The following is a 27,011-nucleotide window of genomic DNA, read 5'->3' on the forward strand; positions in this document are numbered from 1 at the left end:
CATTTTATATATATATTATATATATGTATCAAAACAAGACAAAATAAAAACATATTTGACAAAGAATTGCTGAAAGAATTAACCACCAGCAGGCTTGTTCTATAAGCAGTGTTAAAGAAAGTCTTTCAGGCAAAAAGAAAAGCTTTCAGATGGAATTCTGAATCTATGCAAAGGAATTAAGAGCTTAAGAAACCACAAATATGTAGGTAAATAATAATTCTTATTTTTAAAGCCCTTATTTTATTTGTTTTATTTTATTTTATTTTTGAGATGGAGCCTCACTCTGTCACCCAGGCTGGAGTGCAGTGGCGTCATCTCAGCTCACTGCCAACTCCACCTCACAGGTTTGCAATTCTCATGCCTCAGCCTCTTGAGTAGCTGGGGTTACAGGCACCTGCCACCACACCCAGCAATTTTTATTTCTGTATTTTTAGTAGAGCTGGAGTTTTACCACATTGTCCAGGCCAGTCTCGAACTCCTGACCTCAAGTGATCCACCTACCTTGGTCTCCCAAAGTGCTGGTATCACAAGAGTGAGCCACTGTGCCCAGCCATTAAAGCCCTTTTAAAAGATAATTGCTTAATGCACAAGCAACAACAATACTTTGTGGGGTTTATAACATATATAGAAGTAAAATATATGATGACAACAGCGCAAAGTCCAGGACAGAAGAAGTATTCTGTTGTAACATTCTTATTTTATGCACTAAGCTGTTTAATATACTTTAAGGTAAACTGTAATAAGTTAAAGATGTATACTTTAACTTCTAAAGCAAGTACTATGAAAGCAAAACTAAGAGTTACCATTAACACATCAACAAAGAAGATTAAGTTGAATTTTTAAAATGTTTAATGAATTCAAAAGAAGGCAGGAAATGAGTGTGGAGAAAAGAATAGATAGAATAAAGAGAAAATACATGGCAAGATGGTAGATTTAAACTCATATAAGTAATCACCCTAATTAAAAGGCAGATATTGTCAGATTGGAAAGAAAATGAAGATCCAACTATATGCCACCTATTTAAAAACTCACTTTTAAATATAAAGACAAATAAGAGTAAAGGATTAGAAAACAATATGCCATGCTAATGCTAATCAAATGAAATATAGATGGTTATATTAGTATCAGGTAATTTATAGAGGATCATTTTATAATGATAAAAAGATTAATTCATAATGAGGACAAACCAATTCTACATATTTATTCCTCTAGTACAGTACTTCAAAATACATAAATAAAAAGTAATCAAATTGCATGTTTTAAAAATCTACAATTGTAGTCAGCAATTTCAATATCCCTCTACCAATAACTAACAGAACAGTGGGTACAAAATTAATAAGGATATAAAAGGCTTGTACAATACCATCAACCAACTTGGCCTAATTGACATTAATAGAACACTCCACCCAGTAACAGGAGAATAAACATTCAAATGCACACAGAACATCCACCAAGACAGATCATATTCTGGACTATAAAATGAGTCTCAATGCACATATGAGGATCTGAATTACATAAAACATACTCTGAGCATAGTGGAAATTAGAAAACACTAACTTAAAAGTATCTGAAAAATTCTTAACTATTTGGAAACTCACATACTTTTAAAAAAATCATGATGTTAAAAAATAAAAATTAGAAAGTACATTGAACTGAATGATAATGAAAACACAATATATCATACTTTAAGGATTGCAGCTAAAACAGTACTTAGAAATTTATAGTCCTAAAACACCTATGCTAGAAGAAAAGAAAGATCCCAAATCATTGATCTCAAATTCAGCCTTAAAAAAAAAAAGAGTAAATTAAACCAAAAGTAAGCAAAACAAAAACAGAAAACAATAAAGGGCAGATATCAATGGAAACAGAAAAATTTTAAAATAGGAAAATAAAAACAATTAAAACTGAAAGTTAATTCTTTGAGAAAATCAGTAGAATGAATGAACTTTTAGCCAGATTCATAAGGAAAAAAGAGAAGGAGGACACACATGATTGCTATTAGGAGCAAGAAGAGTGGCATCACTACAAATTCTATATACATAGCAAAGCAGCATTTCATTGCCCAAGCCAGTTGCCTTTTGTTCTCAGGGTGGTGTTACCAGGTGTTAGATTTCCTATCTTCATAATGAGAGTCTGATTAGAGCCTATAAAAAGTTGATCCCACCCATTGTACCAGCAGAGAAGCTATTCCCTATTTTCTGAAAAAATAATGAATCGTAATATCTAAGCCAATTATGAAAATGACACACACCCTGCATTTGTGAAAGTAATGTACATGTACCTCTGTGTATACTACATTTTGTTTTGTTTTTGCCATTTTCCAGATTTTCAAGGTATTTTAAAACCTTTTCTTCTGCTGTTCTACAGGCTGACCAGTATACCTGCTACGTTTTAACATGGCTCCTTCTCATGATGATCCCGTAAGATATTAAGATCCTTAATTTACAGATAATAAAAATGGGCTCAGAGTAATTAAATAAATTGCCAAAATCAACTAGACAGAAAGCAACACAGAAGGGATTTGAACCTAGGTCTTTCTCATACTAAATTTCATATTCTTGACAATAATTCATGCTGCCTTCCTAATAGTCCCTGTTCAAAGACTCCCCTTCAGACTGATCCAGATTAATTGGCCAAAGCCTCCCTGGATGCGTTTGTTCAAGTAGCTGCAGGTCTACCTATGTATAGTAGCATTTCTCTACAAGAAAAATGTAAGGACATTGTCAACTGACTTGCCAAAATCCAATAATAAAGTATCTATTAAATTCCCTTATATAAAATCAAAAACTTTTAAAGTAAGTAGCTTGGCATTAATTATTCTTACTGGATCCATGCTGTCCTCATTATGACCTACTTTTCTTTGGGCTGCTTTTGATTATTTATTTATTCAATAAATATTTATAGAACATCTACTTCATGCCAAGAAAGCTACTGTAGACACAGCGTTGAACAAGGCAGCACCGTACCTCCTCCATTTGAGATTATAGTCAAAATAGTCAAGAATATTTACACTATGCCTGTTTAATCATTGTTTCAAAAATCAGGATCAAGTTCATTGAGCTGTGGCTTCCAGAATTCACTTCCTAGTTCCAGCTGATTTGGGGCAGTCGCTGAGACCTGCCTGTTTAAGACGTATTTCCCCCCTCTGGTTATATTCAGGGTGATCTCTTGTATAGTTCTGAGGAAAGAATGAATCAAGGTATCTAAGCCAATTATGATAATCTTGTTCCCTAATACTGCAAACAATTCTTGCAGCCAAGATGGTCACATGACCCAGTTCTGGGCAATGTGAACTGAAAGCAAGGCAAATTGAGGGTTCCTGAAGAAGTTTTTCTTTCCTGGTAAAAGAGGACACAGCTGGCACTGCTTTCTTTCCCCCTTTCCTCCCATTTGCTATGTAAGTCAATGTCCAAACCCAATACCACCAACCATACACCTCTGAATTCTGCCAAATCTCCATCTGTGGAAGCCACTACAATGTTGTCTTCCGTCACTCTCCGGTAAATGCATTCCTGATCGTCACCACGCATGTTTATTGTAATGAAATGGGCAGCTTAAAGCCCTACTGCAACACATCCCAAGCCCAGTTTATTTAAACAATTAGTCAAACACTTTTTTTACTGCCTACCTATACTCTGTGAGGAGGATACACTCTAGTTCCTGTTTTTAGAAATTCAAGCTCTCATTAGATAAAACAAAATATACATGGTTAAATAGCTACAAATAAATAAATAAATGCATTTCTAATTATATTTGAGCCTGGATCTCATTGCTAGAATGATTCAAACATTCAAAAATAATAATAAAAGAGAGAGAGAATGTCTAGAAATAGTCCCTACCAGTGTATCACATGCTGAGGGGTGGTAGTGAAGGTGACCTTAGATTCTGCCTTTAAGAAAAGGTCTTAGGCCAGAAGAGAGGGAAACCCCTCTGACTTACTTTTACCACATTTATGGCATAATAAGGACTTCATTTTGACCGAAATCTGCTTCAACAAATTAATCAACAGACTAAGCTTCCAAATAAGAGACGTTAAAGGATGACTGGAATAGTTGTAGTGCCAGTTGGAAACGTCTGTAAGCGTGCACCACACGTGGACTGCTAATTGCATTACCCATCACATATATACTGGTTTATGAAATCATAATTCAGAACTGAATAATTCAGAGAAGCAAATAATGAATATCCTTCCTTCTTAGGAAAAGGAAGAATCTTCCAAAATGCTGCCCAAAAAAAAGCGAGCCCATCCTACAGACACAGACAACTATTTCCTTAGTCCCAAGCAATTGCTCCAAAGCAATAGCTCCCAAGCTATATGATATTTCTTCTTACATACACACTTGCTTCCAAGTCTTAAAGAAGACTGACTTGTGGCCAAACATCATGGCTTATAATAATGTAAACTTCCTGGGCTCAACCTCATTCTAGGAGGGAGAGTGAGGAGGGCAGAGCCAAACAGAAGGGAAGACAAGCACATTTTCCCAGATACTGTAGTTAGTTATAACAAGACATAGTGTTCAGAGAATACACCAAGCCCAGGTTCAACTCAGACAGCTTAGAATGGAAAGGGTCTTTGTGATGAGGCAGGTTAGAGCAGCAGTCCCTCAAGATGGTCATCAAATACACTGGAGCCAGGCAATAGACAGCCAGGCTTCCTGGAAATCTCTCTTGCCATCTCCCACCAGATAGAGTATATGACAAAGTTCAACTCCTCAGGAAGAAAACACAGTGGGGACTAGACAGTGCTGTGCCACTGGGCAGGGCACCAATACTAGAGGGAAACTGGGGCTCTGCATGGGATAACTAGCAGAATCAGCTTGGATGTCTCTTAATTTTTAACTACTGTTTGCTCATTCTTAAGGAATGAAAGGTATTTTTCCCTTCTCCCAGGAGTGTAGCCAGGCTCTGTGGTTTAAATCCTGAGGTTCCATAAGCCCTAGAGTAATTGCAATTAACTGCCTTTTTGTGATCAAACGCCAAAAAATGAGAAGCTGCTTGACTGGAGTTGGTATCCAAGAAGACAAACCCTAAATGGACCTTTGTTTTCTTATGGACTCAAGCCGGATTGTAGGAGGAAAGATCGTCCAAGGACAGAGTGGAGGCCAGAATGGCCTAGGCATTGAGAAGGGACAGGGCTCAGGGGACTGATGGTGGCTCAGATCTGAGATCCTTCAGATGCAGAGCCTTGGAGGTGGCAGGACTTCAAAAAAGGGTGAAGATGGGGGACTGTGAAGAATGAGAATCTAGCACCTTAGAAACCTCAGTGAAGGTCCCAGTGGCTGAGTATGTCATGAAGGGAATGGAACTTCAAGTACCAGGCAGAGCCCAAGTAAGGTGCAATCAGGAAGGGGACCAGCCTGACCCGACCCAGGGCCTCTGCTTGGCTTCCACACAACACAAGCAACAGGGTAAGAGGTAGGAGGGTGGAATACCCCAAATTCCCCAAATTATCACTATTGGCCTATAAGAGAACTTTGACATAAGCTGTTTAAAGACAGGTTAGCACAGTATTCATTCATTCATCCATTCATTCATAACACACTGACTGAGAGCCTTTTTTTGCAGCAGGCATCTTGCTAAGTGCTGAAGACACACAGATGAAGAAGTCACACACAGATCCTACCCTTGTGGAATTCATGGTCTCATGGCCTATGGTAGGTAGGGATGGAGACAATAGGAAGAAGGATAAACCCACTTTTAAAATTACAAAGAAATTTTTTAAAATGCACTAAAGAATCCAAGCAGCATCTGTCCCAGAGAAAAACAGAGGTGGTCGATATTGGATAAGATGGTCAGGGAGGACTTCTGAAAGGAAAGAGCAGCTACACTGAGGCTAGGGTGTGAACAGGGCTCAGCCAAGACAGGAGTCCAGAGCACACCTTTCCAAGAAGGAAGAGGAGCACATGCCAAAGCCTGGAGGGAGGGCAGAGCTTTGCAGGGAGTGAGAACTGAACAAAGGCCAGTGTGGCTGGGGTGGATAAGTGGGAAAGTGGCCGAGGGAGGAAGTGGGAACACAGGGAGACCAGGTCTTTTTAAGCCATAGTAAAAAGTTTAGAAAATTACAAATAAAATTGTGACATGTGCCATAAATGTCGTGGAGGTATGTGAATACCCTTTACCTTGTAAGAGTAGAGAAGGATGAATCAAAATGGAAGCCAAGGTCTATGGACTTGGTCAACCAGGAAGAGGGGAAGTGGGCAATGATTCAGGAACTATGTTGTACGCAGGGGCCTGCGTGCCTGGGTTAAATTGGCAGCAGAGAATCTAGGTAGGAAGAAGGTAAATACATTTTGTGAACTACCCTTTATTGAGCACTTTCTATGTGCCAAGTGCTATTCTAAGTACTTTAGAGGCATTTTCTCAAACAATCACCTGTGTCAGTCATGGCACCATCAGGAGAAAAGAACCCATGCCAGACAGCTCAGTAGTGAGACTTTCATACAGAGAACTACTTCGAAAGGTCTTGGAAGAGCTGAGAGGACAAAAGAAAAAGAGTGAGGCCTAGCGATCAGCAGCAACACAAGATCATTACCCTCCCTCAGGCTGGAGTGGCAAAGAGACATGTTGACAGAGCCAAGAGCTGTCACCTCATAGGCTACAACTGGGACGAAGGAGGGGTTCCTGCCCAGGAGGAGCCAAAACCATGGAGCCACCACTGCTGGAGGTGCCACCTGGGAAAGAGGGAGATACCGTGACCTTTGACCGTTCTCTGCCAATTGGGCTGATCCAAGCTTCAAGGAAGCCTGAAGAATAAGTTCACGAGGGAGCATTGTCCTGAGATCTAGAGTAGAGCAGGGAAGGATGGGGAATAGATCCAAAGGCAAACAGGCAGATGAGGGACCTGTCCTCTCAACAGCCCCATGGGTTAGAAACTATTATCACTCCTGTTTTCAGATGGGGAAACTGAGGCACCAGGCAAGGTCAGAATCTGTAAAGTGGCAGAAACACACTTTGAATTCAGGTTCTACCTGACGCTAAAGCCCAAACATACAACTGATATATTATTCAGCTAGCCTAGGCAAGAATATGGTAATTAGAGCTGAACTAGCAGATCCCAGGTCTGAAAACAGGATTTGCTTTGGAATTGGCCCTAGTTCTTCGGTGGTCCTCATCTCAAGGCCAGGCTGCCAAGACCTTGTGCTTGGAAAAGGTACTTCTTGCAGATACTGTGGGGGACAAAAGAGGAAACGCTATTGCTCTGAGCTTGGATCCTCACAAAATTTGTCTTAAAATTTTTGAAACTCTTAAGATGAACTCTTAAGGTTACTTTGTTCTAGGAAAAGTGACTCTGTATCCGTCAGAATGGGCTAGGTTATAATACAGTAACAAAAGTCTCAGTCTTGAAATAACAGAGTTTATTTCTTGCCTATGCTACAGGTCAACAGCAGATGATTCTGGGACTCTGCTCATAATGGTCACTGAGGGACCCAGGCTGAGGAAGGTTCCATGTTGACACATGCCTTCATGTTTGCCAAGGCTGGAAAAGAGTGTAGTAAGTTGTGCACTGGTTCTTAATCCACTTTGTTAGGTAAAGAAGTACAATCCTACTGTGTGTCCCTAACCAGATAACTAAACATTTGTGAACAGCTGTCAAGACAATCAAACCATATTAATGACACTTCTGATTGGGCTAAGATAAACCAAAGATCCTGATGTAGAGTGGAGACACTTAGGAGCTTCTAACAAGACAGGCTATACTATATAACATCATAAAAACTTGTCTTTGCTGTGCTCAGAATTGCATCTCTGAAGACACTATGTCTTTCAGGAAAATCTTTTGTTCTTAAGTATTGCTTAAGACCATTTCCCTAAAAATCACCATTGCTTCTTGAAAGATACTGTCCAAGATGGTTTGTGGAGCAGATATGCTGGCTGGAATGAGGCAGAAAAAAAAAGTGTCTTGTCTTCTGGAATAGAGATCCTAATGTGAACTAGATTCTAACATGGACAAGCCCAGACTTATTCCAAGCTTCCGACTGTTGTATAACCTGATCGCAGACTACTGGGGAGGGATGGCTTGCTGAGCAAGTCCCAGCTCTGGGTGCAAAGAGCAAGGCAGTCGCTCAGCTTTCACAACCCCGTGCTCTCCTGCATTTCTTTCCTCCCACCTAGATGTTTTCCCTTGGCATGTTTTACTGGCTCAAGTCCTTCTTTCATTCTCACTTCATACCATCTCCCTAGCAGGCCAAGAACCTAGAAGTTCTTGACTTTTTCCTACATCCAATAGAACACTAACTCTTACAGTTTTACTTTCTAAATAGCTTTAAACCCATCACCCACTTATCTCCCTTTCCTGCTGCGCTACCCTAATCCAAAACATCACCATCTTCACTGGGGGGCATAGTGACTCACTGCCTGGATGCCCCATATCAACTGCACTGGCTACCCATCCAGACATCCCATACATATCGGACAGACCGAGCATTTGAAACTGCAGCACTGACCATACCAAATAATACCCCCATGTCTCTTATCACCATTCCAACTGACTAAAATCCTTCAAATTATTCCTTACAGATTTTAGAACAAAAACTAAAGTCTGTAACATGCATCAAATACCTGGCTCAGTCTGCCCTTGCTAATCCCACCACCCCCATCTCCTTCCACGTACTCTTTCTCTCTCTGAGTCCAGCCGCCCTGGCTTTCTTTCACTTCCCCAAGAGAGCCAGGCTCTGCCCTTCCCTTGCATTCGTTCTGCCTGCAGTGGTCCCCACCACATCTCCTTCTTTCCAACTCCATAACACAGCTCAAGCCTCATCACCTCATGAAAAGCTTTGTGGACCCTTTAGACTAAGTCAGACCTCTTTCTTTTCTTTTCTCTTTTCTTTTCTTTTCCTTCCTTCCTTCCTTCCTTCCTTCCTTCCTTCCTTTCTTTCTTCTTTCTTTCTTTCTTTTTTTCTTTCTTTCTTTTTTTCTCTTTCTTTCTTTCTTTCTTTCTTTCTTTCTTTCTTTCTTTTCATTCTTTCCCTTCTTTCTTTTCTTTTCATTTCTTTTTTTTTGAGACGGAGTCTCTCTCTGTTGCCCAGGGTGGAGTGCAGTGGTGCGATCTTGGCTCACTGCAACCTCTGCCTCCCGGGTTTAAGCGATTCTCCTGCCTCAGCCTCTTGAGTAGCTGGGACTACAGGGGCCTGCCACCATACCCAGATATTTTTTGTATTTTTAGTTGGAGATGGAGTTTCACCTTGTTGATCAGGCTGGTCTCGAACTCCTGACCCTGTGATCTGCCCACCTCGGACTCCCAAAGTGCTGGGATTACAGGTGTGAGCCACCATACCCTGCCAGTTAGGCTCCTTTCTTAAGCTTCTTTCCCATAGGAATTACCACAATTATAACTAAATCCTTAAATGTTGAATTAATCATTTAATATCTGCCCCTCTCTCTCTTAAATGGCATTCTTGACTTTTCCCCTGCATTCCTAGTACCCAACAGTACCTTGCGTAAAGCAGATGCTCAATATCTATTTATTGAATGTCTGAATACAAGGCATGATTAGCTACTTATAAAAGGAGAGGGTGCATGGCTATTATAACCACCAGGAGTCCTGAACAAGAATAGCCCTAGGAATAGAAACATTCAAGGAGGGATGTGTGAACCACAGCGTTTGGAGGCTTGTGACCTTGTAGCTCTTAGAATAGGCATGCGTCTAAGGTAGGCAGCAGATTTCCCATCTTCTCTCCCTCACCTCACTCCCTGGGTCAAAGTAGAGGAAACGCATGACTGCAAAGAAGATAGGGACCCTGATCTACATTGTAGGGGTGGTCTACACCGAACAGAACACGCAATCTAGAACAAGGCCAAGCAGAGGCTGGGAGGTAAACACACACATGTCCAATACTCTTGAAAGAAAGAACTTGAAAATGCCTAGGCATGGATAGAGATTTATTTTTATCATTCCTCCCTCAGACTCAGTCTTTGTCAAAAGGAAAGAATTTTTATGAAGAGGAGAAGCTGAACTACTTTGCATATAGATTATTCTTTTTCTAATAAGTTCAAAGTAAGGTAGAATCTTACTCATTAAGTCTAATTGGAAAAAAGATCAATCTAAGTTCAACTAATGCTAATTTTTAGAATACTTCTAAAGAAATTTAGAATTTTTAGAATGCTTCTAAAGAAACTTGACATACAAAAGTTCAAATATTTTCTTTTGGAAAATGTATTCTCTTGGATGTTCTAAACATATGAAGTCTTTAGCTTTTAACTTACAAGATTTCCCACAAGAAAAGGTCTCCAAAGTAAAAAGTGTTATCAACCTAGTTTCCAGTTATCTAAATTACCTTATATAAAGCAAAACCTAAGCATAGCAGGATTGGCTATGGTTTTAACCACATCTTTTCTAACTAGCAGTCATCATCATATTACTCCATACAATATTTGATGTTTATTACACAGATGTTCTCCAAAATGCAGGTGAGATAGTAGAGAATAGGCTTTTCATAATCCAGGATCACAAGGTGCAATGTCCTCTTCTGGCCCCATTTTTTTTTTTTTAACTACTAGCTGGATGGATCACAGAGCCCAACCCTTCCCTCAGTTAGGGTGAGTTATACTTCTCCTCATTCCTTTTGCACACCCGATTCTGCTTATGAGATGACAAAATATCTTCCCCCTTTATCAGTCACATCATAGTTATTTTTCCAGAGGCTCTCACTTCTGGGCCAGTGTTCCTATTTCACCTCCATAAAGCACTGGACACACATGCAAATTAAGCACACTTAAATAAATTGTAGAATTCCTAGTAACCGCTACAGGTAATCAATGGGTTAAATAAAACTTAACATCAATAATGTTGGATTTTCTCTAGCTTATTTATAAGTGATGTTCTTAGAGAATAGTTTGTTTAAATTTCTAGGTCACCTGCTCATTAACTGTTGAATAAATAACCTAGGTAGAGGGTGAATTACATCTAAAACCCCATCAATTGATCAAATCCTGGAATGAATTAAATTTTAACCTCCCAGAGATAAAGTTTCATTGACTTTAAGCTCCACAAAGTTGTAGCATGCCAGGCCAGGCATGGTGGCTCATGCCACTATAAAATCCCAGCATTTTGAGAGGCTGAGGCGGGTGAATCATGAGGTCAGGAGTTCCAGACTAGCCTGGCCAACAGGGCAAAACCCCATCTCTACTAAAAACACAAAAAATTAGCCGGGTTTGGTTGCAGTCGCCTGTAGTCCCAGCTACTCAGGAGGCTGAGGCAGAAGAATTGCTTGAACCCAGAAAGCAGAGGTTGCAGGGAGCCAAGACCATGCCACTGCACTCCATTCTGGGTGATAGAGCAAGACTCCATCTCAAACAAACAAACAAACAAACAAAACAAAAAAGCTGTGGCATGCCTTAGGTAAACAATCTGAATTATTTTGATTGTGCTAATAGTTATAAAAATAAAATTGCCTACTTGGTTGGTAAACCTATTTTATAAAAAAAGTGACTCTTAGCCAAATTCTAATTAAGCAAAGCAGTTAACTGGCTCTCCTCTGTATGTGAACTGGTAAGGCATTCTTATTCACAAAACCAGAGGTGGCGTGTATAGGAATTCTATTATTAATTAGGTATGTACTTCAAGATTACAACATGGCTGCCATTTACACATGTCAAAATGATAATTATTCTGAACCATTAATTACAGCCCATCAAATTACACTGTCCACAATTGTGAAGGGTCTTGGAATGTTTAAAGTAAACTCAGTTTATGGTTTTCATCTGTCTGTGCCTCATTTTCCTCATCCATGAAACAAAGCTAATAATAGTACCTACTTTATAGTATTATAAGGATTAAGAGTTAAAATATGTAAGGCACTGAGACAGTGCCTGTCATAGAATGGGTGCTATGTAATGTTTACAGTTCCTAGGAAAGTGTCCAGTCCCCTAAAAGTCCAAAAGTTCCATTGGCTCCCGATATCAGTCCCACTTGCTTTCACAGATCATAGCTGGTAAAAGGTGCATTTCAGAATCACAGGCTTCTCCAGATTCAACTTCAGCACATTTTTCTTTCCCAGGTATAAACTTGCAAAGTTTTCCTTCAACAACTATACTATTGATTGAGTCAGTAAAGTCTTTAAAACAGTAGTTCCTCACTTTTTGGCATCTGGGAACGCTTCAATAATCTGATGAAACTCCAGGCTCTTTCCCAGAAAAAAAATATATATGTAAAAGTTGACATTCTTTTTCAGCAATTTCATAATCCCCCTTCAAGGTCATTCATGAATCCCAGATTAAGAATCAGTGTTTGTAGTATAGCTATTATGGAAAACAGTATGGGGTTCCTCAAAAAATTTAGAATAGAACTACCATCTGATTCAGTAAGCCTGCTTCTGGGTGTATATTCAAATGAATTGAAATTGCAATATTAAAGAGATATTTGTACTCTCATGTTCATTTCACCATTATTCACAATAGCCAAGATATTAAAGCAACCTATGTGTCCATTGATGGAAGAGTGGATAAAGAAAGTGTGGTGTATACGCACAACGAATTACTCTTCAGCCTTGAAAAAAGAAGAAAATCCTGTCATTTGCAACAACATGCATAAACCTAGAGGACATTATTATGCTAAGTGAAATTAGCCAGGAACAGACAGATGAATATGCATAATCTCACTTATATGTGTGATATAGAAATGTTGAACTTGAAGAAGCAGAGAATGGAATGGTGGTTATCAGTAGCTGGAGAAGGTGGAAAGCTAGGAGATGTTGGTCAAAGGGTACAAAGTGTCCATTCATCAGGAAGAGTAAGTTCCTGGAGATCTATTGTACAGCATAGTGATTATAGCTAATAATAATGTATATTTGAAAATAGTTAAGAGAGTAGATTTTAAATATTCCCACCACAAAAAGTTAAGTATGTGAGTTGGATAATATATTAATTAGCTCAATTTAATCATTCCACAATGTATATGTATTAGTCTGTTCTCACACTGCTAATAAAGGTAATTTACAAAGAAAAGAGGTTTAATTGACTCACAGGTCCGCATGGCTGGGGAGGTCTCCCAATCATGGCAGAAGGTAAATAAGGAGCAAAGTCACATCTTACATGGTAGCAGGCAAGAGAGCTTGTGGCAGGGGAACTCCCATTTGTAAAGCCATCGGCATGAGATTTACTCACTACCACAAGAACAGTAAGGGGGAACTGCCCCCATGATTCAATTATCTCCACTTGGCCCTGCCCTTGATACATGAGGATTATTACAATTCAAGGTGAGATTTGGGTGGGAACACAGCCAAACAGTATCAGTATACATATCAAAACATCACATTGTACACCATAAATATATGCAATTCCTGTTAACTAAATCAAAAAAGAATCAATGTATGAAAGCATGGCTTGGAAGACAGCCACACTTGGATCTTGCTCTTTTAACTACGTCTAAAGCAAGTTGAGACAGGAATACGTATTTTCATATTGCAAAGGAAATATATATATATAGAGAGAGAATAGAGTTTTCCTTCAACACCTATACTATTGATTGATTGCTTTTGAGTCAGGGTCTCACTGTTGCCTGGACTGGAGTGCAGTGGCACAAAAATCTCAGCTCACTGCAGCCTCAGTGTCCCCATCTCAAGCTATCCCCCTGCCTCAGCCTCTCGAGTAGCTGGGACCACAGGTGCATGCCACAAGGCCCAGCTAATTTTTGCTTTTCTTTTTTTGTAAAGACAGGTTCTCACTATGTTGCCGAGGCTGGTCTCGAACTCCTGGGCTCAAGGGATACTTCTGCCTTGGCCTCCCAAAGTGCTGGGATTACAGGGATGAACAACCCTGTCCAGCTTTGTAAGGAAAATATTTTTTTTTTCTTTTTGTCTCATGCACCTTAAGACTTTTAGCAGCATGTAAGGGAAACATTAATTGCTGTTAGTGGGCTGAGTACTTCCAATAAAAAGTTTTGCTGATGATGAAGATGAAGAATAATGAAGAGGAGAACAAGCAGAGGGGAAGAAGGAGTCATTCAAAATGAATAAAGGTAAGTAAACTGAAGGGATACTTTTACCTCTAAATGAGCCACGGGTATGCAGTAGTGGTGTCCTGTGGAGTACTGTGTAGCTATTATTAGCAACTCTGGAGGCAGTTTGAGCAGCTGATTATATCTAAGGCCTTCTTTTAAACCTTAAACAGGTAAAATATTGTCATGGGGCTCTCCACACCTGTTCAATGATTCAGACATAAAAGAAATGCTAATTATGAGACCTGAGCTGTGAATTCTGAGTGACCCTAGAGACAAAATGCTTATCTGGTGGTCTTATGTTGCTGGACATTTATTAGAGTTTTGAGATTACATTAACTGATTTCACCTTAAGTGCTCTACCTGGAGAAGCATTAAAAGCTTCTGAAAAGGAGTGATTTTAAAGAGGTAGGGACATTGGCCAGAAGATCTATCTGGTGAGTCAGGGGTACTGTGAGGAGAACCCAAGTAGGGTATGATGGGCTTGCCACAGCCAACAGCTGCCACTTTGACCAGGACTCACAAGGACCCTACTCATTCCTCTATTCAACGATGGCCAGTGCCTGAGACAGAAGAAGATAGATGATGATACTTAGAACAAAGATCATAGAATAAGGTCAAGGACCCACTTACATGGTCTTAGCTTGCACTCCTACCTCTGAGCCAATTACCTTTGCCGGAACTGCAAGCTCTGACATGCTTTTGCCCCTGCCTACCTCTCCTCCCTGGTCCTCTATCACTCTCCCCTACCTTATTCAACCCTCGTCCCCAAGGTCACTCTCTGTTCCTGGACCATCCCAAGAACATTCCTTCTGCAGACATTTGCATCGCTGACTCATTATTATTTTTAGATCTTAACTTGGTTAGCAACTTTCTGTCCCTTGCCTTGTCACCTTCTTCCATATCATCCATTATTTATTTTATTTATAGCACTTATTTCTCTCTCTGAAAATAACCTGTTGATTTGTTTTCTTGACCATTCTCTGACTTCCTCATTAGAATGTGAGCTCCATAAGAGCAGGAACTTTCTATGTTTTAGTCACTGCTGCAGCTCCCAGGCCTATCATAGAGAAAGCATCAAATATACATTTGTTGGATAAAAGAATGGAAGATCATCAGCATGGCTACCATTAATTGAGCATTTACTCTGTGCCAGGCACAAGACTGTAGGTTTTTCAATGATCTCACACGACAGCCCTCTAAGATAGGTATTTATCATCTGCCCTGTACAGATTAGGTTTCAGAGAGAGGTTATACAGCTTTCCCAGTGTCACAGCTAGCAGGGAACCAACCTGATTTAAACTCAGATGTATCTGACTCCAACACTCATTCTCTAAGTCAAGAATCAGCACTTTTTCTTTAAATCAATGGTCAGATAGTAAATATTTTAGGCTTTGTGGGCTATATGGTCCTGGTCATAACTACTCAATCCTTTTGTAGCATAAAAGCACCTTTAGACAGTATATAAGAAAACTGATGTGACTGTGTGCCAATAAAACTTTATTCATCAAACAGATAGTCACCAGTATTTGACCCAGGGGCCATAGTTTGCCAATCTCTCTATTAAGTCATCATTCTATATATGTTATTCTAGAAAAGAGTTAAAAAATGAGAGGGTGAGTAAAAGAACATCCAAATGTGTGCTTATGTTCATGGTGAGCCCTCTTTGATTAAGTAAGACAGCAGGTAGATACATAATAAGTTTAAAAAGGCAAAATAGGAGATAGAGTTCTAATAGGAATTATGACTCCCCTGATTCAACCCTTTGACTGAAATATAACTATCAGTTAAAACTGCAGTAGTGATTGATTCAAATAATTTATGACATTTTAAGCAAGGTCCCATTCACATTGTAGTTATGCCTAATTTTACACGCTGACACCATAAAAAACCTACACAAATCTTCATCTCAGGCATGTCCAAAATAGTACCAAGTCCCTCTGTTAAAAGTATTCTCTCAACCATGGAGCCTGGACCTCAGTCTTTCCTTTTCAAGCAAACTTATGACTCACTGGCCACGGGTAAAAGGCAAGATATGAATCATGGGTCTGAGCCAGCCCAGAGAAATCCAAAATCTCATTTGGAAACGTTAACATATTTGTGCTCAGTTGTTTAGTAATTCAGAGTGGTTCTTAAGACCGAATATCAGCATTGAAGCAAAATATCAACTCGCCATCCCTTGGGTCCGGGCTGGGAGTTAGGGGATGAACTTTGAGAAGGTAGGAGACCAAGGGACAAAGGAGGTAGTTTCAATAGTGCTTGACGGTATATAAGCAATGGGTTAGTGCAGGAAGGAGTGTAGAGGACAGGCCTCCTCAGCAGTGTGTGTGTGTGTGTGTGTGTATGGGGAGGAGGTGGTGGGGAGGGAGAGAGAAACAGTGAAGCAGTCAGTCTCCTCTTCCTATTTCATCCAGCTAAGATGGAAATTTAGAAACCCCCTTCTCTAGGGTAGCCCTAGGTATTTAGGAACATATCAGACAAAATATTCATTTCTCTCTTTTTTCTGCTACAGAATCTCACTCTCATCTACACTGGAGCACAGCATTCTCAGCTCACTGCAACCTCCATCTCCCAGGTTCAAGCAATTCTCCTGCCTCAGCCTCCCAAGTAGCTGGGATTACAGGTGCGCACCACTATGCCTGGCTAATTTTTGTATTTTTAGTAGAGACGGGGTTTCAGCATGTTCATCAGGCTTGTCTCAAACTCCTGATCTTGTGATCCACCCACCTCGGCCTCCCAAAGTGCTGGAATTACAGGTGTAAGCCACCGTGCCCGGCCTCATTTCTCTCTTATCCTGAAGAAAGAATCCCTTTAAAAACAAGCCTTCAAAAAGATTTCCTCTGCAAACAGCACATGGTTCTAAAATGTCATTTTCCTTAATTTTTGTGTAATTTTCTAAACATGGGCTATAAATGTTTGAGCAGGAAAGCAGTCCCAGCATGGAAGAAGCAGCATCTGAAGGGGACTCTGGAGAGAGGTGACTGACCCAGCTCTGCCAACAGCCAGCATTGAGGTGCTAGTTACTACGGCCTTCCCACTCTGTCCCTTCCTAAGGCTATTTTCTTGTCAGTAACAGAATGAGTCAACCTCATTCTTTTTCATCCACCCAAGCTTCTGCTTGTTGTTGTCTGTTTAACATGTTATATTCATTAGTGTTTACAGTTACCATTTAAGACCACACATATTATTAACAATAATGGATTTCTGGTGAGCACTTAGTGTTTACCAGGACTGTGCCACGCGCTCTCCATATGCTCTGTTATTTAATTATCATAACTATCCAACTCGGGAAAGACTCTTATGATTACAGACTTCTCAGCTCTGATGCTGAGGTTCAGGAAAAAGAACTAAGTTTCCCAAGGTCACACAGGGAGTAGGTGGCGAAGCTGGGATGTGAGGCAGAGTCTGTTTTTTAAAGAACTACCCCGTCGTCATGTTCCTTGGATCCCCTAGTCAGTGTCTCAGGGAGAGGAGAATGCAGCTTCAAACTCCCTCACCCTGAACTCCGTCTCACTGTGCCATGAGGCCTCTCACTATGCCAGGCTACCAAACACCAGGATGTTTTCTGTGGAGGCGATGGCACCGCAGCTGCTGTCACTATCCAAAGCATGGTCTTGAGACACTGAGGACCCAGGCCCAGTCAGTGCCTCCAGGCGGAGCAGTCTGCTAGTGCACATGGTAGAAGGTCCCTTGTCCTCAATTCCTATTGCCATTGTCCTGCTCAAACACACAGATGAAACAACACTGTCTGCAAATCTCTGATTATTAGAGAATTTTTTCTTTGCTTTTTTTTTTTTGGTAGAAAGAGACAACCCCTTCAAGGATGGCCCAAGTCAACAACCTGGTGACACAAGAGATCTGGGGTCTCTTCTCAAAATAAACAGTTGGGGATTTTTTTTTTAATTATACTTTAAGTTCTTGGGTATGTGTGCAGATCATGCAGGTTTGTTACATAGGTATACACGTGGCATGGTGGTTTGCTGCATCCATCCCCCCATCATCTACATTAGGTATTTCTCCTAATGCTATCCCTCCCCTAGCCCCCCACCTCCCGACAGGTACCAGTGTGTGATGTTACCCTCCCTGTGTCCACGTGTTCTCATTGTTCAACACCGACTTATGAGTGAGACCATGCGGTGTTTGGTTTTCTGTTCTTATGTCAGTTTGCTGAGAATGATGGTTTCCAGCTTCATCTATGTTCCTGCAAAGGACATGAACTCATCCTTTTTTAAGGCTGTATAATATTCCATGGTATATATGTAATACATTTTCTTTATCCAGTCTATCATTGATGGGATTTTAAGATGATATATCAGCATTGGCTTGAGTAGTGAGGGAGGTAGGGGTTCGTAGGGGAAGAAGAATAGGTTGTAAAGATAGAGCAACAATGGCAAAGTTAATGATTTTCACAGATCTGACTCCCTCGGTGGTCGGGGAGAGAAGTTTAATTATTGTATGTCTACCATGATCTGTTGCTTTCCTATACACTATATGTTCCTGACAACAGTGTGAAAATCTGATGTTTTACAGATGAGGAAATGGAACTTATATGGCTAGTAAGAATTGAAACAGGGATTCTATCTTTTCCACTCTACCTCCAAGCCTGAGCAAATAATTCAGATTATCCAGCTCTAATTCAGATTTTCTTGAAGTAGATGCCTTCAAGAAAGGTGTTAGAATGTACAATACAGTGCCTAGCACAGAGTAGAAGCTCAATAAAACAGGATGTATTAACAACTCTTAATGTGGTTTCTCAAACTCAGGTAGAAATCATCTGATCCAATAGTTCTCAACCTGAGGTGATTTTGTTCCCCAGGAGATATGTGTATGGAGATATATTTAGTTGTCACAAATGAAGGGAGGGGTACCACTGGCATCTAGTGGTTAGAGACCAGGACACTGCTAAACATCCTACAATGCATGGGACCATCCCCACAACAAAAGGGATTATCTAATGTATAGCGCCTATAGTGCCAAGGTTGAGCCATTCTGATCCAACCTAATGCATTCTACAGATAAGGACACCCAAACCGAGAGAGATAAAGAGACTTGCACAGGTCCACACAGCTGGCAGAGCCTCGATGAGAAACATCGCCTAAAATCTTCCACAATGCTCTTGCCCCTGCATAAGCAGCCAGCTCAGATTCCAGAGGAACACAGTGTCCCTCTAGGGGCTCGGCCACCAGCTTCATGCTCCCTCAACTTCCTTTTCTTAGGGGTGTAAACCAAACACAATGATCAAATCAAAGAAACTTTTGATAACAAAATGGGCAAGTTAAAATATTAATAATTAAGTCGTCACATAAGGTCATGGTAGAAACTGCCAGAAACATTCTCTTTAAAATGTATGTTTTGCATTACCATTGTCACCAACAACCATGTCTGGCCTCCTATGTGCCAGGAGATGTGTTGGGTCTCAAGGGAGAGACAGGCAGGGGGAAAAGGTGTCCACCAATATCACAAAAGGTATATCCTTGACCTCAAGAAGCACTCAACCCAAGCATGAGAGTCCCTTTTGCAGTTGCTGTCACAGAGAGAAGCCAAGATTGCAAACATGGGTAGAATAAAATGATTCTTGCCACTAAATATCTAAGCTTAGCATGACTTGCTTATTTTAAACAATGTTTAAGTCCAAGAACTTGGATTTTCCACTTACATTCTTGAGATGCAGGTTGCCTGGTAGACATTTTGTTGTATCCATCAAGGTAGTGAGGGACTTCCAGTGCCCTGGACCATATCTCAAGTGTCAGAATAACCACATGCATGAGGAGACTTCATTTAACCACAGCAGAGCCAATGATCTCAAGGTCCCCTAACAGAAGCAGGTGGATGGAGAACTCCTAAGATTTGGTTACCATAAGCCAAGGTACTGGCATCTTTGCACCAGTCTCTAAGCTGCTTCTAAGTGGAAGCTGGTGACCTGAGTTAACACCACTCTGAAGATCAACTTTTATCTTGAAATATCAGTGAAAAATTAAACATCCTGATAACACTAAGTACTAATTGCTTTTATTTCCATTGCAACTGCTTTCTGAGATGGATAATTTCCCCTTTAGATTTTCATGACTTTGGCCCAGAGAGTGGATACTTGAGGCATTAAACATACAGGAGCCTGGGACGCCAAGAAAACAGTAGTTTCTATTTAAGGATTTGGCTGCAATAGCCAGCTAAGTGTCTTGGGGAAGTGAATGGAATTTGAATAGATCAACTCTGCCACTCTGCTACAGGCTGGGAAATCAGAAACTAAGAAGGATATCCCAAGGGTTCCTACATGGGTTTGGGCATGAATGTTAGCCTTGGTGACAACCAGCTTTTTGAACAATGCTTCCTGGACTCTGAGCTATCAGTGCAGTAAACCAAGGGATACTAACTTTTTTATTCTGCCCAGTCTTGATGTTAACATTAAATTAAACATAAATTACCAATCAACAAACCCCATCATTTGATAAAAGAAAGAATGCTTTAAAATTCCAGCAAGCAGGAAGGATAGACTCTCAAAACGAAAGGAAGTTCCTCAAATTGAATATACTCACCCTAGACTGGAAAAAAAATCATAAAGCAACAGCTACCTGAGGTCTGGCATGTGGCCGCCATGAATGCTAAACAACCGTGGGCGGTGGCTGAAGAAGAATCAGTTGAGACCCAGCTGGAATGGAGATGGTGTTCAGGGCATGGACAGGGATTGGGGAGGGGGAGAGTTGGGAAAAAACACACTGCACTGTGAATACACTGCACCGCTCTATGGTCTGCTCACATTTTCCACTCTGTAATCCTGCAGTAAATTGCCTGTTTAATCACCAGTCTCTTCCATTGGGCTGTGAGTTCCTTGACAGCAGTGACTGTGCCTTGTTGGCCTGATTCATGGAGCTGATTAGACATGGGGCAGGCATGATGGTGTGGTCAGGCACTGAAAGAGTGATGGCAAAGCCCCAGGGACACACAGTGCTGCTTCACGGATCCGTGTCATTGGAGGATTAGAGAGCACATTTTCTAGTGTCTAATAGTGCGTGTTGTTCTGTCTGGGTAATGGAAGAGCCCTACCCCTGCCTTACCCAGCAGGCTCAACCTGAGCATCAACCCACAAGACAATTAAAATGCATCCCAAGGGGAGCCTGATGAGAGCCAAAACTGCTGCTGCCCCAGCCCGGGGGATCGCTGAGCAAAAGTTCAGCTCCTCTCCCACAGTACCTGCAGATGTCCGAGGGGGAGCAGAGCTGATGGTGGGGTGCAGCCAGCCTCCTGCCTGCTGCTGCTTCATGGTCCTCCTGGTTTTCCCAGAGCCAAGTCCTAGCAGAGTGCTCAGTCCCAAGGTTTTAATTTTCCCAGCCCCCATTCCTCATAGTCACTTTTTGGAATTGACTCAAAACAAAAACAAAAACAAAAACAAACAAAAAAACACCATTACTAGCAGCCTTCGGCGTTCATTTCTACAGCAACCACCCCCTTCTTGCAGAATGTCCAGCTCACAGGGAAATGAATGTTACTTTCTTTCAAGACTCATTTTGGGTGTTTTTATGGCCAATCTGATTTCTGGCGGGATGTTGAAGCCCCCAACACAGCTATACTTCCCGCCGGCCCCACAGGGCATAAGTGGAGTTTACATGCAAAGCTCACTAAGCAAGTGCACCCAGGCAAGGGGTGGAAAAAGGGCTCCTGCCTGCCTGTGCCTGGAGAACCCAGGAGCTGTGATGCAGTGTTTTAATTAGCACTGGCTCAGCCTGACACATCCAACATGCTGTGTCACTTGGAGAATCCAGTACCACGAGGTTCTGGGAACTGAAGGATGAAAGTGAACTTTTCATTGCACATATACTGTAATTTTCCTCTTAGGAGCTATTGGGGGTCATTGCCTTGGGGTACAACTTGCTAATCAACTTCTCTTGGGAAACAGTTCTTGATCTTGTGTTTTGTTGCATAGCATCTCTGTCCCTTTCTTAACATTCAACTCTCTATGACTCTACTGTCAAACAGGGAGTTTTCAAATCTTGAATTCATATGGAGAAGAGTTGTGTGCCCTGAAGTCTCGGGCCTACTGCAGTTTTCCCACCATTATTGCCCTCTTTAGACATCATCAGCTAAAACACCAATGGCCCTGGAGGTCCCACTAAGCCCGTGACCAGCGAGCAATAGGAGGGGATGGGCTAACAGATAACTGAAGGCAAGAATGAGACCCCAGGTAGGGAAGAGGAGAGGGAGAAAGAATGGATATGCTTCTGGAGAGGTTGAGGGGACAGCCTCCCTCCACCCAACTCAGGAAAGGTGGGAGAGAATTAAAGATGCTGATAACCCCATTCTTTCAAGAGCCTGAGGCTAAGCATTTCCTTTCATCACCCTCTGAAAACCTCGCCTCCCCACCACCTCCAGAGTTTCTGCTGTGTCTGGAAAAAATGCTAACCAGCCATTTGCAAGACATGTCACTAATAAGAGCCCACAATAGATATGGTGTGCTGTGCAAAGGGAACATGGTGCTCCTGGGGGAGGTCGACTGGAAAGCGTTGGGAGCACTCATGGGCAGCCAAGGAACAGACCTGGGCCTGTTCTCAAATCCTCAGCTCCCTGCTGCCCTCACAGCCTTCCTGTTCTCAGAATTTCACCATCCAAAGAATCCCATCTCAGGTGGGTTGATTGCCCAGGCTAGACACGCAGGTGCTTGGAGAGGAAGGACACAGAGAACTAGGTCTACAGGAAGGATGCACGTAGTTCTTGGAAGGGGGCTTAGGGGCTTCTTCTGATAGGATTGACTGCAGTGGGGTGAATGCTGGGCTCCAACTGGGGGAAGTAGAAGGGAGGTGCTGAGAGAAAGGGGATTCTAGGAGGCAGAACGGGCCACTTCTTCCTCCCACCGTCCTTGAGTTTGGGCCTAGCTTCTCTCCACCAGCAGAAGCACCTGGGGAAGGAGAGCCCAGGACAGGGAGTCAGAGGCCCTCGTTTCATCTGGGTCTAACCTGCCATCAAATCATAAAACGCCAGAGGCGGGCAACTCAGTCTCATTTTATGCTGAGGATCATTCAGTCCAACTCTCTCATTTTATGCTCAAGACTCTGAGCCCCAGAGAGGTGCAGGTCCATGGCCAGGGCAGCAGGTAGTGAGCACTTCCTGCATTCCGGTCGAATGCAGGAAGGGTTCAAATCCTGTTGGTTCATCAAAGAATCTTTTCTTGGCTAGCTCCCGCCCCATTTAAACTAGGTTCTTTGTTCTTGTTCTCATCCTATATGGGACTGACCCATTTGTTTGTGTGCTTTCTTTTTAATGTCGGTCAACTGTAAGTTCCACAAGAACAGGCACATCTTCCACTCTACCCACCGTGCCTCATACACAGTAAGCGCACAACTGATACTTACTCAACACAGAATCTGTACTCTCAAAGTAACCTCATGAGAAATGATTACACTCACTTTCCAAAGGAGGAAACTAGACCTTGGACAATTTAAATAACAAGTGAAAAAAGCAAGATCCACTTGTGGATTCTAATGACCTTTTTCCTTAGGCTGTCTGCTTTTCTAACAAAAGATTAACAGATTTATGAGGGTTTCTTAAGCTGTAGACCTTGGTTTAGACTTTTTCAAATGCGATGTTCTAGAACCAGATGCCCCAAGGCTATTCCCTGAGAGAGGAGAAGAGGAGGGGTCACTTGGAGACTTAGGGCTGCTCAAAGCAGGTGTCCCCAGGCGGGTGTCCCATCTTGCCAAGTCATGTACAAGTGTGGAGCCCACAAGCCTCAGTTGTCCAAGAAGATGCTAAGTCAGGGTTCCAGGCAAGGAAGAGGGGGCTGAGGACCACCAAGCTGGGAACAAACCCCAACTTAGTAACTGGGGAGGCATACCGATAGGAATATCGGTCTGATAGGAATATTATTAGGCTGGTGCAAAAGTAATTGTGTTTTTTGCTGTTACTTTTATTAACAGAAACCAGGCACCAGAATGCAGTCAGCCCAAAGCTGGGGGTCTGGAGAAAGCCCCCGGTAGAAGGAAAGGGCAAAGGCTTGGAGGCGAGACCAGCCTACCATTGAGTCTTGGCTCTAGTACTCACCAGCATGGCATGTTCCTTATGCTCTCTTAGCCTTGGTTTGTTTCATCTGAAACACAGGGTGGTGCTAACCCCCCTACCTCATAAGGAGGAAATATGAGACAGCCAGGGCAAAGCACTTAGCACAGTGCCTGAGATATAGTCCGCTTCTGGACAATGCTAGCTTCATTAAGCACGTCCTTCAAGGCTGAAACAAACTCCAGATTTGGGGCTTCTCTTCGTGTGTAGGTGAGAGACTGTGAGTGCTTAACCTTGGCTACCACGGCTTAAGAGGGAGATGAGGAAAGCTGATCCCGACAGAGAGAACAGAGCAGATCTCAGAACTGAAAGCATCTCAGCCCAGGGTCTGTGCTTGCTAATCACTGAATTCTCAAAACCTGGCTCACAGCTTAGCACGTGGTTGGTGCTCAGTAGACCCAGCTGAATGAATGGGGTCCAACCAAGCAGGTGAAGCAGTTGCTATGTGTTTACCATCAGCCTGCTATCATTCATCAATTTCTTACTGGCTCATTCAGTCCTAGAGTGGCCATCATGACATAGATGTTAAAAAAAAAAAAAAAAGTATGGGCTCTGAAGTCTGCCATTTACTGTGCTAACTTAGGCAGTTTCCTTAACTTATAGTTTGCTCATCTGTTAAATGGGGTTAACACTCACCTCAGTGACCTCAGTGGCTCATTGTGGGGACTGAGTTAATAAGTACAGAGCCCTTAGAAGAGTGCTGGGTACACAGAAGACACTCCATCAATGTTAGCCATTATTACAAGAAAGAGTCTACTGGGTGTCATGGATTCCTAGGTGCTGGGGTCCTGGCTGAGAGCAATAAAGGCATGAACCCTCCCTTCATAGCTGTCAGTCTGGCCGGGACTATGGATCAGGAAACAAGCAATCATATGACAATATGGTTAGTGGTCCAATAAGGGGAAGTTCAGGGGACTCTAACCTCATAGCAGAGGAAGTAGATTTACTCAGAAAGAGAGATGACTGATCTGACTTGGTCAGACCAGGGGGCAGGGTAGGGTGAAGAATGCTTTAAGCAGACAGGATAACATGTGATAAGGTTTGACCATGGTGGGTCCGGAAAACTGGAAGAGTGTTCCTGTGGTGAGACAGCGGTAGAGAAGGATGAGGAAAGAGCCCCAAGAGGCACACAGGATCCAGACCATGCAGGTAATGGCAAAGAGAGAAATGGTTCTAACAGAACAGAGAAGAATCACATGCAAGAAGCATAACCCCTGCACCGGGCTTGCCCTCCGCCTCTTGGCAGTTTCCACAAATTTAGGAAGAAGAGCATGAGTTATTATGACAAACTTCCTGGCCCTCATGCTCTGAGTAATGTCAGGAAATCCCATAGGGCCCCTGCAGAGAAGGCTCCCTAGGGACCACAGTAGTCAGCACAGGAAGCCTCTTCACCGTCCTGTGGGGGATCCATGGACTCATTCTGCTGCAGCTAATAAAGCAGGGACGATCGGATACCAACACTGAGAATTAAGACAACACGGACAGAAATACTTGGGAATAAAGTCAGCCACAAAGAGTGGAGAGAGAAAATGCTGTTGGCATGCTTACTTCTTAACCTGCAATGCATATAGGGAAAAATTAGTGTTAAGAATACCGACGTACTATAAAAGCATTCTTTTCCACGCAGTACTAAAATAAAAAGTATTGTTTCCCTTGGTTTTGCATCATATCTTCCCCTCTGCCGCCACCTCCAGCCAAATCGAAGAGAGCAAATGAAGTCTGTCTTTTCTGCTGTCTTTCATCTTCATTCCAGATGGTTAAATCCTGCTGGCCCCACATGGAGCCCAGTTTTCCCCTACAGTGAGAAAGTCCTTTGACATAAAGCTATTTGCCTGACCAAAGCTCAGAAAACACCCCTGAGTAGGAATACAGTGGGGATAAGAATTAATATCACCCATTAAACACAGACCTTAAAGTGGGAAATAAACTTTCATAAAAGAGGGGTTCAGCCCCTCCTCTTTCTCTGTAGCCAACATCATGAGGATTGGTACCAGGATTTGGACTACTAAGCAGAGCCTTTGAAGGCCATGTACCATTTGCAAATCAGATTTGATGACGTTTCAAGCTAAAGCAATTAGATTTTTCATAAAGTGTCCAAAATCTTCTCAGGACTTTGGGGTTTCTGAAACAGGGTGGAGGATTACATGGAGGCCAAAAGAGTAGCAAAAACTCGGGAAGGATTTTGTGAGGAGCAAATGCACACAGATGTGAATGTTACAGCACAAACCTCTTTGCAGCTGCAAATAATTATGCTCAAGAGCCTCAGTTTTGCCTTTGCATAGAATTCCGTGATTCTGAGTTCTTTGTTTTGTCTTTCTTCTTCCTACTGTGTCTGCCTCTCCTGCATTTCACTCTGCTTCCCCGGCTTCCTCGTCCTAACCCTGTGTCTCTTGTCATGACATCCTAAGAAATTACACCCTGTCCCCCAGGTTTTTAAATACCTGTATCCTTGACTTGGTGGTGTTTGAGGAATTATTTCCAATCAGTTGATTAGCAAAGCTGATGGAGACTCTGGAGAAGATGGTCCCAGGCTGTGGGTGAATAAAAAGCAAAGTCCAGTTCCTCTGGGTGCCCGTTTGTATGGCCAAAGGCTGACGGACTTTGGGTGCTCCTCAGTAACCTCAGAAAGAGGCCCCCGCAGCAGCGAATTCTCCCAGTGCAGTTTTGAAACACCACAGAAGGAAGAAGCCTCTTTAATCAAATAATAACCAGTCAGAGATAAGGCCTGCTAGGCTGAGCTTGGCCAGCCAATCACTGGCTTCCTTCTGACTGCAAGGACAAACAGACCCAGGCTTCTGGAGTGCATTTCAGGGCTTGTTATAATTTAATGATGCAATGAATGGTGTCTTCTTCGCATTGCCTGGTGGGGGTTTTCTAACTGGGGAGCGAAACTTGGAGCTCAGTAGCTTCATTCCTGGTAGATGTGTCCGCAGCTTGAGTGTTCACATGGAGCCCCAGGCTCCTGTCCTGCCTGGTTCCAACTTACAGGAGCGTTCTCACTGCTGAGGGGAAGGGAGACTTCAGCAGGGCTGAG

The 27,011-nt window shown here is 42.2% G+C and overlaps 1 protein-coding gene across 3 annotated transcripts in view; it reads right to left on the bottom strand.

The window, feature by feature from the left end:
- The window catches only part of GPAM (glycerol-3-phosphate acyltransferase, mitochondrial), a 63,953-nt gene extending 37,300 nt beyond the window's left edge, over nucleotides 1-26,653 (bottom strand). For 2 of the 3 annotated variants that reach the window (XM_032281613.1, XM_032281610.1), the window contains exon 1: nucleotides 26,419-26,653. The gene's annotated coding sequence lies outside the window, so the exon portion shown is untranslated. Of the gene's footprint in view, nucleotides 1-13,981; nucleotides 14,136-26,418 lie in introns of all 3 variants that reach the window. The other variant, XM_032281611.1, reaches the window with a different exon arrangement.
- Nucleotides 26,654-27,011: the final 358 nt, after the last annotated feature.

The sequence above is a fragment of the Sapajus apella genome, unplaced genomic scaffold (genome assembly GCF_009761245.1).
Source record: "Sapajus apella isolate SASKATOON/1434 unplaced genomic scaffold, GSC_monkey_1.0 scaffold13, whole genome shotgun sequence".
Lineage (NCBI taxonomy): Eukaryota > Metazoa > Chordata > Mammalia > Primates > Cebidae > Sapajus > Sapajus apella.